The 12,182-nt window shown below is 42.7% G+C and overlaps 1 protein-coding gene across 2 annotated transcripts in view; it reads right to left on the reverse strand.

The window, feature by feature from the left end:
* Positions 1–11,249, reverse strand: part of mid2 (midline 2) — a 139,853-nt gene extending 128,604 nt beyond the window's left edge. Inside the window, exon 1 of one of the 2 annotated variants that reach the window (XM_085789687.1) lies at positions 10,838–11,249. The gene's annotated coding sequence lies outside the window, so the exon portion shown is untranslated. The remainder of the gene's footprint in view (positions 1–10,837) is intronic. The other variant, XM_085789690.1, reaches the window with a different exon arrangement.
* Positions 11,250–12,182: the final 933 nt, after the last annotated feature.

Raw genomic sequence — 12,182 nt, forward strand, 5'->3', positions numbered from 1 at the left:
TCTTAACCCTCTGCGGTCCATGACTATTTTCTACATAGATTGTTAAATTCACCTTTTTAAGGTACTTAATAATAATAATGGTTTACATTTACGTAGAGCTTTTCTATTGCTACACGATAACCAAAGCGCATACAGAAACCATTATGCATTCATACCACATTCACACCGGTGATGGTAAGCTACGTCTGTAGTCACAGCTGCCCTGGGGGAAAGCGCACCTGCCAGTGTGCGCCAAACAGCCCCGCCGACCACCACCACAATCAATTCATACACATTCACATGAGGCAAGTTGGGTAAGGGGTCTTGCCCAAGGACAGTACAACAGACTGGGAGAGAGTGGGATTCTGTGATTGTTGGATGACATGCTCTACCTCCTGAGCAGCTGATGCCCCTTCTTGCAGATACAACAATACAATAGTATTGTTTGTCTAAATACTCAGGACAATCTCATCTCTATGTAATCTGAGGCCCATTTCTGTCCTAGAGAACTGTAGCTATAAAGAAGTAGAAATAGAAATAAAGAACCTTCAGTCATGAAGACGAACTGTTTTGGTGCTTGAAAACCTTCAACCACCAAAGCCTATAAAGCTCACAAATTAAATTGTTCAGAACTTGTCTGTTTAATCAAACCACATAGCTCACAGACAAGAAACTGTCCAGTTAATAAAATTGGAAATCTTATTGCCCCTTAGTTTTTGCACAGATTACACAAATGAGACATAATTAGCAAGTTTCAGAAAGTGCTTGTAGGCACCTTTTGTTACCTTTGGACAGAGCCAGGCTCGCTGTTTCCACCTGTTTTTGTGCTAAGCTAAGCTAACCTAACCAGCTGTTCGCTGCAGCCTCATATTCACAGTACAGACATACTGTACAGTAAGTGGTATCAATCTTCTCATTAGACTCGCCCAAAACAAAGCAAATAAGCATGCTTCCCAAAACATTGAGCTGTTTTTTAATCACCTCTGAGCCAAACTGCTACAAATGAGAAATTACAGCTTGCACCAGTGTATAATTTACTGACATCAAGCAACAATATTTTTATAATTAAATTTTCTGCTAACCCTAGCTGTCATTTGTGGATACTAAAATGCACAGCTTCCCAGTGCAGCCTCAAGCACCTAAGCACAAAATCCGACAAAGCTTTTAGACATGGAATTTGTGAAATCATTAGCGACTGACTGATGGACTGACTGACTGACTGGACTGAAACTTACAGTATGTGCTCTAAACTTGCTTTTACAGCAGTAGCAATCACTGCGCTCCCACTAGTGTAAGCAAACTTTACAAGACAGGATGAGGCGTAGGAGCAGACCTGGAACAGAACTTGTAAAACAAAGGCCTGTAAGTGAAGACTCATCATTCTGGGAGAAATGTGCCACCATCAGTCAGTGAGGGGGCAGAGAGATCAAACTGGACCACAGTTTACATGCAAAGCAGTAAGTATCTAATTACAAGGCAGAGCAGGGGCCTAATACTGTATGCCTGGCCCCATTTGGAGGCACGGACGAGATCCCTTGGGAAAACAAGAGAAACTCCGGCTCAATACACTGTCCACCTCTCTTTCAGCGGCTGTCACTCTGAAAAGATTCCCTGTCCAGAAGACGTGATAAGGGGAACTGCTCATCAGATGAAGATGAATGAGATGAACATCAACAAGATCGTTGGTTCATCTCATTAAAGTGAGCTTATTTTATTGAGATTTTCTTATAAAATGTTACAAGTGATGAATACAAAATAGTACAGTAGGATGTTTTGTATTTGCTCTACGTTTTAATGAGGAAAAAAATGTTAGGGATGTTAGTTGTCCTTTTGTCAATTCAACACATGTCCAGTTATTAATAGTAATAGCTTCTATCCTTTCTGTGCTTGAATACAAATTTTGTCCTTTTTACATCAGTGTGAATTGAATATTTTGGGAGTTTGTACTGTTGGTTGGACAATAAAAGTAATGCCATCGTCTTGGGTTCCACCAGTTAAAGATTTACCAAAATGAAAACCAACAGCTTTGGCTCTATTCCTTCAAAGCATTGTTGCTGAATGATGAAAACTGAATCACTTTAAGTGAAATGCTTTTGCTTTGCCCAGGAAAAAAATCTCTTGGATTCACTCAAAAAAAAAATTCAGTTTAAACCGCATTGTGTTTAGGGGAGGGGGGGGAGGGTTGTTTACCAAAAAATATCACAAGGAAAATAGCCTTCATCTCGGTCAATGTGTAAAGGGTGAGATTATGTAGTCACACAGGCGGCAGTGCTTGTGATAAAATTTTGACATGAATGCTTCACTTCATTATCTCGAGCTATTCAAACACAATCATCATGACCATAGTTTTACATCTCAGCACATATGAAAGAAAGACAACACCCAGCTCCATTCTGAGCGCTGTATGGCATTTTTCTGATAACCAAACAAACACACAGCAAGAATGAAAGTGTTTTTTTTAATTTTTTTTTATCTGATTAGATCACATCCTTAACACAGCTGCAGAATGCCTGGGGGGTTTCGTGGTGATGGGCTGGGGAGGAGTCAGCATTTTCCCAGGATGCTTAGGCTTACAGGACGGGTTGTGTGGGTTTGCTTTTGTTAGGGTTTTCTGAGGACAGGTTTCCTCTCTCACTGGTTGAGTAGTTTAACTATGGGATTTAAAAAAGACCATGATGCAACAGTAACAGTCTATTTTTTAAACAGTGAAAAGCCTGATGGTGGTGGTGAAGCCCAGGATGGTAAAGCCTGTCCAACCTCTAAAAGCAGGAGGGCTGATTTTAGATCATTGTTAAAGCCTTAAGTTGTATGATCAGAGCAGACCCGACCGGTCTTAGAAAATCAACAGTTAGCCTATAGATCTTCCAGAGCCTCCAATCGTTAAGTACTATCAGCTTTAAAGCATGGATAAAGGTTTTAGAGCAAATACTCTGAAAGAAACACCCCCTTTTTTTGCATTTACACTTTTTGCCTGACTTGCTGCAACTTATTTTCAATCAAGAGGTCAACTCCTTAATTCTAGGGGTCAGGCAATTCCTAAAATACAAGTGATAATCTGCTGTGCACAGCCTTCAAGTCCTATTGAGTTTTATGGAGTTACTGTATCTGACCTGATCATATGATCCTGCAGCTTAACAGTAAAGCTCTCAGCACTCTCAGGTTCAGCCTGGCAGTCACCTTGTCATGTCATTTTATGGAGTGAGACTCCCTTGACCTGTGTGTTTAAGTGCAGGCACAGCAATGCCAAAACCACTCCGCATGAATTAGGTAACACTCCACTAAAATTAGGCACAAAATGACTGTCTGCCTTTGTTCTTGCTAATCATTCATGTGAAAAAATAACTCTCCCAATTTATGATGTTCATGATTCACTAACCAAGCATCTTTACGTCTCCAAATGAGGAGGGGAAATTACAAAGTGGTGAACACAGAATCTGAAATTAGACAACCCCCAAATACATTTATGCAACTATAATTATGCCAGTATAATCACTTGATTACGTGGAATACAGAGACCTCAGATAACAGACTGCAATTATTCGGCATAAAACAGCCCGGATTTATCACAGTACTTATGGCTCAATATAATGTGAAACCATACAACACACACACACATACATCGTTCATTTATGTAAGACATAATGATTAGAGCCACCTCTGGAGATTCACAGGAGTGTCAGTTGAGTGAGGATGATTGGTCGGTTTTTCTGCTACTCTGGCAGCTGTATCGGCTGACTATGAGGTTAAGCAATTAGTGCGAGGTCAGTAAAAAAAACCTGCGTGACCTTCTAATGTAGCGCCGTATGCTTGTGACAAATTGTTTCTTCTCCTTATAAACCTAATAATTAGCACTCCTGTCAACACAGCAGAGGACACGTAACAGATAATCTGGCTGGAAACTGGCAGCAGCACGCGGAGAACGGATAGGATAGGGCCTGCTAGGGAGATGATTAGAAACTACAAAGGAGAGATTTGGATCATGTTTGTAGGCGGGGTGCGTGTATGTGTGTCAAAAGAGTCTGAATGGAAAGAAGAGGTACACAGTAAGCGGGAAAAGCAGAGGGGAGGAAGTGGGGGGAAGCGGAGTGGGAAATTGAGTATGCTTGTGCATGCATCTATTTGGAAATCCTTACATCGCAGTTTGCCAGCAGAGGTCAGGAAGACAGTGAGAGGTTAGGAGTAATTTATCACGGTGAATTAAGTAAAGAAGATGTCCTCCCCCGCTGAGATTACACACAGAACAAGTGGTGACAGAGGACAACTAGAGGTCGGTGTCATCTCCCATTCAGCTTCCATTCAAAACTACTGCAGCCTCTGAACTCTACAGACAGCCCCTAATAGAGTCTGTGATCATTGGTGCTGGAATATGATTGCATTATCGCAGAAGGAAGGAGGAGAGGACTATTCAGATCAGGGATGGTTTTGAACAAACAGCTTTTATACATGATGATCAGCTAGATGATGTCAAAGCCAGAACCAGTCTTTTACACAAACCATGCCAGACATGGATAATGCTATCACAGATCCAAAGCAGGGTTTTGAAAAATGTATTAAGCTTAATCCAACCTGGCAATATTGGTGGGTTTGTTCCAAATCTGTCGAAAGAAAAACACCCTGTGAAAAATCTCTATTGAACATAAATCTACAGATATGAAAAGACGTTCACACCCCCCACACACACAAAAAAAGGAAAAAAAGAAAGAAAACCTGGGGTTTCTCAAGAAGTGATAAGCTGCATTTTTGTGGAAAATAAATAAAGCGATCATCAGGTGCAGATGCAGGATAGGCTTTTTTTTCCTTTTTTTTTTTTTTTTTAAATATTCAGCTAAAGGCCATGGTGCATTCATGGTAAGAATGGCTGGCAGCTGTTTCCCTCCCCTGGGTAAACACAATTTGGATAGTTTAGGATTATTTCAAGCAGGTCCCCGCCGAGAATCCCAACATTAGTCAACATCTCTGCCCCTTGTGTTGGATCACTCAGTTATGCACAGCTTCACCCCCCTCCTGTTCTAAATGCAGGACATGTTGCTGCGGTCATGCAAGCTGCCTCTCATGAAATTACCCCAAGGGAGCTGGGTGATAACATCATGGGGCTTGACTTTAAGTTCTGGGAATGTAAAGAATCTAAATCAAGACAAAAAGATAAGTACCCTTGTGATTTTTTTTTTATTTTTTTTTATCAAATTCACATTTAATGTACAGGATACATCTTAATAAGCCATTGAATTTTGCTGTGACTGTTAATGGGTGTAGACCCCCATTTATGAAAAATGTGTGGAATATGTGCTTATTAAGATATGCAAAAAATATTTTTTTGCTACAAAAGAGATGGCATTTTCTGATTCTTCATGCAGCCTACATATCATGCAGCATTTTATTTTCCCAAAAGATTTTTCTTTTCTTTCGTGTTTACAAAAAATTATTAGTGTAAACGACCTTTAAGACGACCATGAGTGACTTTCTTGGTTATTTAGAGAATGTCAATCGATTTAGAACTGGTTCCAGAGCTGCAACAATTGAACAATTGAACTGTCACAATTGATTTGTCAATTTATTGAACAGAAAATTAATCACCATAATTGATTCATCATTCAATGCACGTTTCAAGCAAAAATGCTGAACATTTCAGAGTCCCAAAAGTTGCAACGTTGTCAGATTTACTCCTTGTTGAAGCATTTTAGGAGATTGAAACTGCAAGCGATTTGATGATGGCCATTAGGTAATTGTAATCACGATTAATTGTGAAAATATGCAGCAGATTAATCACTCATGAAAATAACGGTTAGTTGCAAACGCAGTATATTTCCGCAGTCTTGGGTTTTTGTAAATTTTGATGCAGGGGTTGAAGATTATTCTGCCAGATTTGAAACACTGCAAAATCTTTGATATCTCGCATTACATTTTAACATATTTTTCTGCAGAGGCAGCACCATACTGGCTACAACAGCACACACCAACTGCAATTACAATCAGTGACACATAAACACTGGATACCCAAGCAAATGTTTTTACTGTGCCGCTTTGGAGGAGGGGACAGCAGGATGTCTGAATGTGTGTGTGTGCCTGCACATGTGCATGAAGGGCATGGAGGAGGCAGCAGTCTCCCGGAGGAGGAATTTATTTGAAAAGAGCCTCCCATGACCTGGCTTGATCTCATCCCCCCATTCCTCAGTGGGGGTTACGCATGCATGTGTCTCTGTCTGTCTGTATGTGTGGATGTGTGTGTATGGGAGGCTAACTGTGCACACACTCTGTTGGGGGATTTGCAGATCTTTGTAACGGCTGCCCCCCCAGAGGACAGGACTGCACTCCCATCAATGGCTCATAGCACTAATCTGACTGACAGCTTGGTGTATCTTTCAGCCAAGAAACAGCCCACCAGCAAGGTCCACATACCTGACTGCTGAAGAATGATGACAGCGGAGGATCTGCTCTCTCTACACTGTGCCCGAGCAAACGCTGAACAGCCAGTCTCACCCTCTGCCCCGTGTATCTGTCTGCTTGTTGTTTGTCAGCAGGACACAGTGAGACCTACACTTCTTTGGACTCAGCTGGATATGACAGTTTGACAGACTGTCACTGCAGCAAACTAAAAGGCAGTGGCGTGACACTGGCATAGTGCCATTCTGCAAGTATTTGAAAGAACACCTGTTTCATTTTTATAGATGCACACTTAAAGCAGAAGTAAGTGATATATTTGTGTTAATATAAGTCTTAAATAGTTATATCTTCCGACAGCAATCACTTACATAGAGTGTTTGGACTGAAACACGGGTCTGTCAGTCCCTCTGCTCTGCTCTGAGCCGAAGAGAAAACATTTATCGTATCCTACAGTTTTTATCCAATGAGGAGAGAGAACGGCATGCAGGGCTGTGTGTGCAGCCAAGGAACGCCGTGAATGTGGCGACGTAGGGACGAGGACTGTTATGGTGCGTTCAAGGAAACTCGTATTTTTCCGACCGTGAAGTGGTACCAGTTCGATCTGGTACGAGTTCACCGGTCGGAAGTTACGAGTGGCCGTTATAGTGACTTTCACCGGTAAAACAGGTCGGAAAAACACGAGTGGGTTGCCTGGAGCGCTACAAAGTCGTAAGTTGTGACTTGAAGCTGTAATTTACGATTTCAAAAGCCTGCCTGGAACGCAGCATTAGCGAAAACGACCGGACCACTTACTTCTGCTTTAACTGCATGTTTCTTTTTTTCTTATACTTCTACGTTGTTGCCTATCTTGTTTTGAAGATGGAGTGAACTAAAACCCATGATTTAAGCAGAACAAGTCCATACTTTCTCTTAAAGCTGACTGAACAGTTATGTGTTTATGCTGCTGTACCTCTGATAAGGCAAAACTACATGAGTGTGTGCTGCCACGTCAGTAAAAACACCCCCGCAAGCCATCTGCCTTGGTTCCTCCTCCTCCAGGGGCAAACAGAGAGCCCATTTAGCCGAGATGCCCACTCATCAATCAGTGGGGCTTTTCCACGAGCCATCCGACTCAGCTTGAACGAGAGAACCCTCATAATTGAATATTAAACCCCTGATGAGTGGCAAGGCGAACTACTGTGATGCTGACTGGAGGCTGTTATGTGTTGCTGGCGTCGTGATGGCAGATAGGTGTGGTGCTGCGCGGCGCAGCATCACTCGCATCCTGCATGCCCTCAGGTTAATCTGTCACGCTGTCATAATTTCAGTCCTCTGAAACGATAAGAAAGGTAGGGTGCAGACGTGTGCACTTGCGCAGGGGTCCAAGAGACAAGCAGGCATGAATGTACTTGGCAGGCATATACATTAACACACAGTTGGCTTTAGTGGCAAAGCAGGAACACTGTGGAAATGGCCTTTGTCAAGTCAAAATAAAAGCGGACTTCTGGTGTTTTTATTTTGCTCTGTGTTTACTGCAGCATGCTGAGGGAAAAATCTGTACACAGCAACAGATCAGACAAAAATAATGAAGGAGTACCATGTGACTCTGAAATAGAAATTTGTTTGATTTCTAATCGGATTTAAAAGCAAAATGATGAGTCATAAGGAGACACATGGAAACCGTATTTCTCTGGTGTTGTGCTGGCATAATCTGATGTACAAAATGGATGCTGAGGCGGAACATGATGTGGGAAGGTACTCTTGAGAAGTTCAAAGGATCCTTTGTGTAGTGTTACAAATTTGGATTCTTCAAAAGTAAAAAAAAACATACACACAAAAAAAAAACACTTTCAGCCACAAATATGCAACTGCAGTGTTTCTGGTGAAGCAAACTGAGTTTCCACGTCCGTGCACGCTGATGTGGCAGAATGGCGAAAACCATTTTTTTTTAGGTGAGAACAGTAACTTCAGTCCAGTCTCCCTAATGATCTGAAACAATCTTTCTATTCTGCTTTTCAGTGGCCATTAACTGCTGATGCGTCACACAACGCACTGCTAACATACGCTGTTATGTCAACTATAAAAATATGTCAACAAAACCAAACAGACCACATAATAAAAGCTGTTTTTTTTCTCACAAGGAGATGGAGTTCTATCATTTCAAAAAAAAAAAAAAAAAAAAAAACTTCCAACGAAAACAACATACCAGTCCCCCTGCTGTTTTGTGAGGCTCCCTGTGAGAGTGCGGCCAAGAGGCTGACTCTGAGAGAAATGCCTCTTTCACAGACAAAACTAGCGTCAACTGTTGACAGACAGCCCAGAACAAAAACATCCTCACGATATGTGTCCTCTCCGTCGGACAGATCTGTGAGGATAAAGCGATTAAAACGTGTGGAGAACCTCCCTGAGCAAACAAAGAACGTGACCAATTGTTTTTTTTTTGAAGATAAACCCTGAGCTAAGATGTTTCCTTTTCAGGCCAGCGAGTAAATGAACTGTGCAACATTTGGAATCTCTCCAACTCATCAATGTTTAATAGAGTAAATCTAAAAGGAGGGTAATGGACACTGTAATATTATGACCAAGCTAACAAATTTAAAAGAAGAGTGCACTAATTATGTATGGGTGTTAAGTTTCACTAGATGTGGGTCAGTTACATCTCCAACATTTTAATATTGCATGGTGGCTTTGCTGTGGCAAGCACAAGAGCAAAGATATTGATGCATTTTACCCACCAGCCTCTCTGAGAACTCCTCCAACACAAACTCCTCATGCAGTTCTTTTGGAAAGAAAACATACACCGAACCAGTTTTTGATTGGCAGGTCCAGGTAGCTTCACAATCTGCTTGCACACACATGAAATTGACTTCAAGCAGCGAGAGTCAGTCAGTCAGTCAGTCAGGTGCGCTGTTGTACAGTAGGTGTTTACATCTATTCCTGGAAATCCTTGCAGCTGCAGCATCAACACAGAATGCCAACCTCCTGTCATGGCTATAATCATCCCAGCATGCACAAGCCCATGCTCTTGTCTTTCTCCCAGAAAGAGCCGCTGCTCTTGTCATCACTATGGTGTCTTAATAATAACTTAACATAAGGGTACGATTAGGAGGAGACGCAGACGTGGAGAGGCTGATAGAGCAGGCAGCACCCTGTGGATGCATGATGAATGAGGGTGTCAGCTGAAGTCACCAAACTCGCAGTGCTGTCTCTGAGAGGCCTGGGCCCCATGCGCCGAGACCTGTCTCATTAACCACACTGATCAAGCATTAGTAAGAGTAGGAAAATAAATCATATCATATAAAGTCGGTGCAGCTTTAATGGACTGAATGTGGTATTAAACTTGGCTCTGACATCATATCACGCAGCACAGCATTGGGATTAGAAATCATTTGGGTTTTTGTAATGCCTTCAAGTAAATCTAAACTAATTGCCCTCCATCGTTGTATTGAAACACTGGACCCCTATTTCTTGCACCTCATTGTTTTGGTATCCTGCATTATTGATGCAGAGCTGACAAAGCCACTGTGTCTCCACTGTCACCTGCAGCACTGTCTCCACAATAACCATGCTGACACACTGTCACAGCCAGAGACTGTGTTGGGTTCACGCTGTATTTATTTTAGTGAGTTTGCTTCACCCTGTTGTGCCTATATGAAGCCAGTATAGCATTTATATTATTTCTCTAAAACTCCAAAATGTATAGAATTAATCTATATATCAAGCTTTCACAACTTGGATTACAGCAATGGCCTAATCCCTGCAAAAAAAAAAAAAAAGACACACTGCCTCTTTAGTCTTTATGGATAAGGGAATTAAAAAAGAACACCTTACCACCTACATTGCCTTCTGCATGTCTGAGTGGCAGCTACCAGGGGCGTGGCCCGGGAGACACCTCAGGTCAGTCCCTCGGAACATATAGTAGCTACTACGACACAATGACGGAAGAGATGGATGCAACAAACGTGAAAACACTTCAACTACAAGCTCAAAATCACCCAGTGCGCTTCCACTGCCACCACACAATCTTATTCAGCACATCAGCCTTAGTGAATCCAACGAGAAACTGTCAGTTGTGTAGTGTAGTAGTGTACTTTAAGCGTCCTCCAACTGTACTTAGCGGGGTTTTCCCCCTCCTCCTCTCCTCTCCTGGTACCATTTTAAATAAAGATAGAGATGAATATGAAGTGAGTGATGTGATGTTGACGCAGCACGAGTGATCTGCTCTCTCAACCGCGTTATTCAAAAAAACAAAACAAAAAAACAACCAGATCAGTCTCACTCTTTGTTTTCATCTTTCTCAGCACGGGAGTGGGGGTTAACAACACATTTCCATTCACTCTCAAGCGGCTGATTAAGGATCATGATCCCGCTGCAACCCCGTACTACCCCGCGTGCCACATCGCGCCGGGGCTTTTGCACAATTGCACAAACTAACAGTGTGATTATTTGATTATTTCGCCAGCGTGTTTCTAAACCACAGGAAAGAAGCGCAGCCTACCTCGGTTCGCTCCCGTTGACAGCTCCGTGCGCGTCGACTCGTAAGCGGCGGATGGCAACAATGTGTGACGCTCGCTGTAAAGATCACAGTTGGTAGGCGCAGAAGTTTTGACGAGTCAGTGACTGAGGGATCACACACACACACACAAGCGCGCGCTTGTCAGTTGACGGACGTGTGCATCCCACACCGCTGTGAAGTGTGTGTGTATAGCCTAAATATATTTATATATATGAGCTACATATGACAACGCCCCAAAACAAAACTGATCTGCTTGATCTGCCGCCGGATCATTAACGCTTGTTAAAGATGTTGCTGTCCAAAACTCGACTGTGTGCAACGCTGAGCTCCCTCTCCCGCCCGACGTGGTCCCCAAACTAACAGCTCCCCAAGGACACGTGACCAACCCACTGGGGATGAGGGTGTGTGTGTGTGTGTGTGTGTGTGTATGTGTGTGCGTTGGGGGTAGGGGGGTGGGTTGGTTGGTGGGGGCTGAATAGCTCTCATTCCCTCGCGGCAGCTGCTGGGATCGGTTACACCTCTGCTCCATTGCGCGTGCAACAAACTCCAGCTGAGTGCCCCCCCCCCCCCCCCCCCCCAGGGTGTCGCTGTCATTTGTCGCTACCTTGATATGCATCATCATCATCATCATCATCATCATCTGAATGTCAACCATGGTCAATTTAAACCATAATCTGCCCAGTCCAGCCACTGATAGTGTTAAATGGATATTGACCCTGATGCTGTGAAAATGAAACATAATTTGAAACACCTGTTATAGTATAAAGCGCTTTTTTAAAGGGGTAGTGTGGAATCGATCCTCCAAACAAACAGGGGGCAGCATATTTCCTCCCGAAGCTGCCTTCATCGGCTCGTGTTAACATCATTCTATGTTTTCCATATTCTATTATATAAACTGTTGCCTTGCCATATTAACAGAGGCGTTTGGTGCTATGGTAAGAAAGAGGAAAATACACCCCTATGGTCACTCCTCCCTCTACTCCTCTGGCTACTGGGAATACTGGGATGAATGCTCACATGCTGCTGCATCAATGGGCTGTCAAAAAAAATTACACATTTTTTTTACAAGCTCTCTTCTGTCTGTCCTTCAGGGTGTGCATAAGAGGCTAGTGCATGTATATTCCAAGTCTGGCCTCAATTGACCACTCACAACCTCAGCCACATGTTGAGATAACACAGATCCCATGCTTTTCTGTATATTAAAAATACTTACATGTAGCCCCTTTAAAAAAAGGCACTGGCTTCATTCGTTCACACACACCTTGGGGAAGTAGGAGCAGAGAGTTTCGGTAGCAAGATGTGAGAGTTCCTCCATTTGAAAACGTTT

This window comes from Trachurus japonicus, chromosome 10, assembly GCF_045865225.1.
Source record: "Trachurus japonicus isolate A0001 chromosome 10, Traja_1.0".
Taxonomy (NCBI): domain Eukaryota; kingdom Metazoa; phylum Chordata; class Actinopteri; order Carangiformes; family Carangidae; genus Trachurus; species Trachurus japonicus.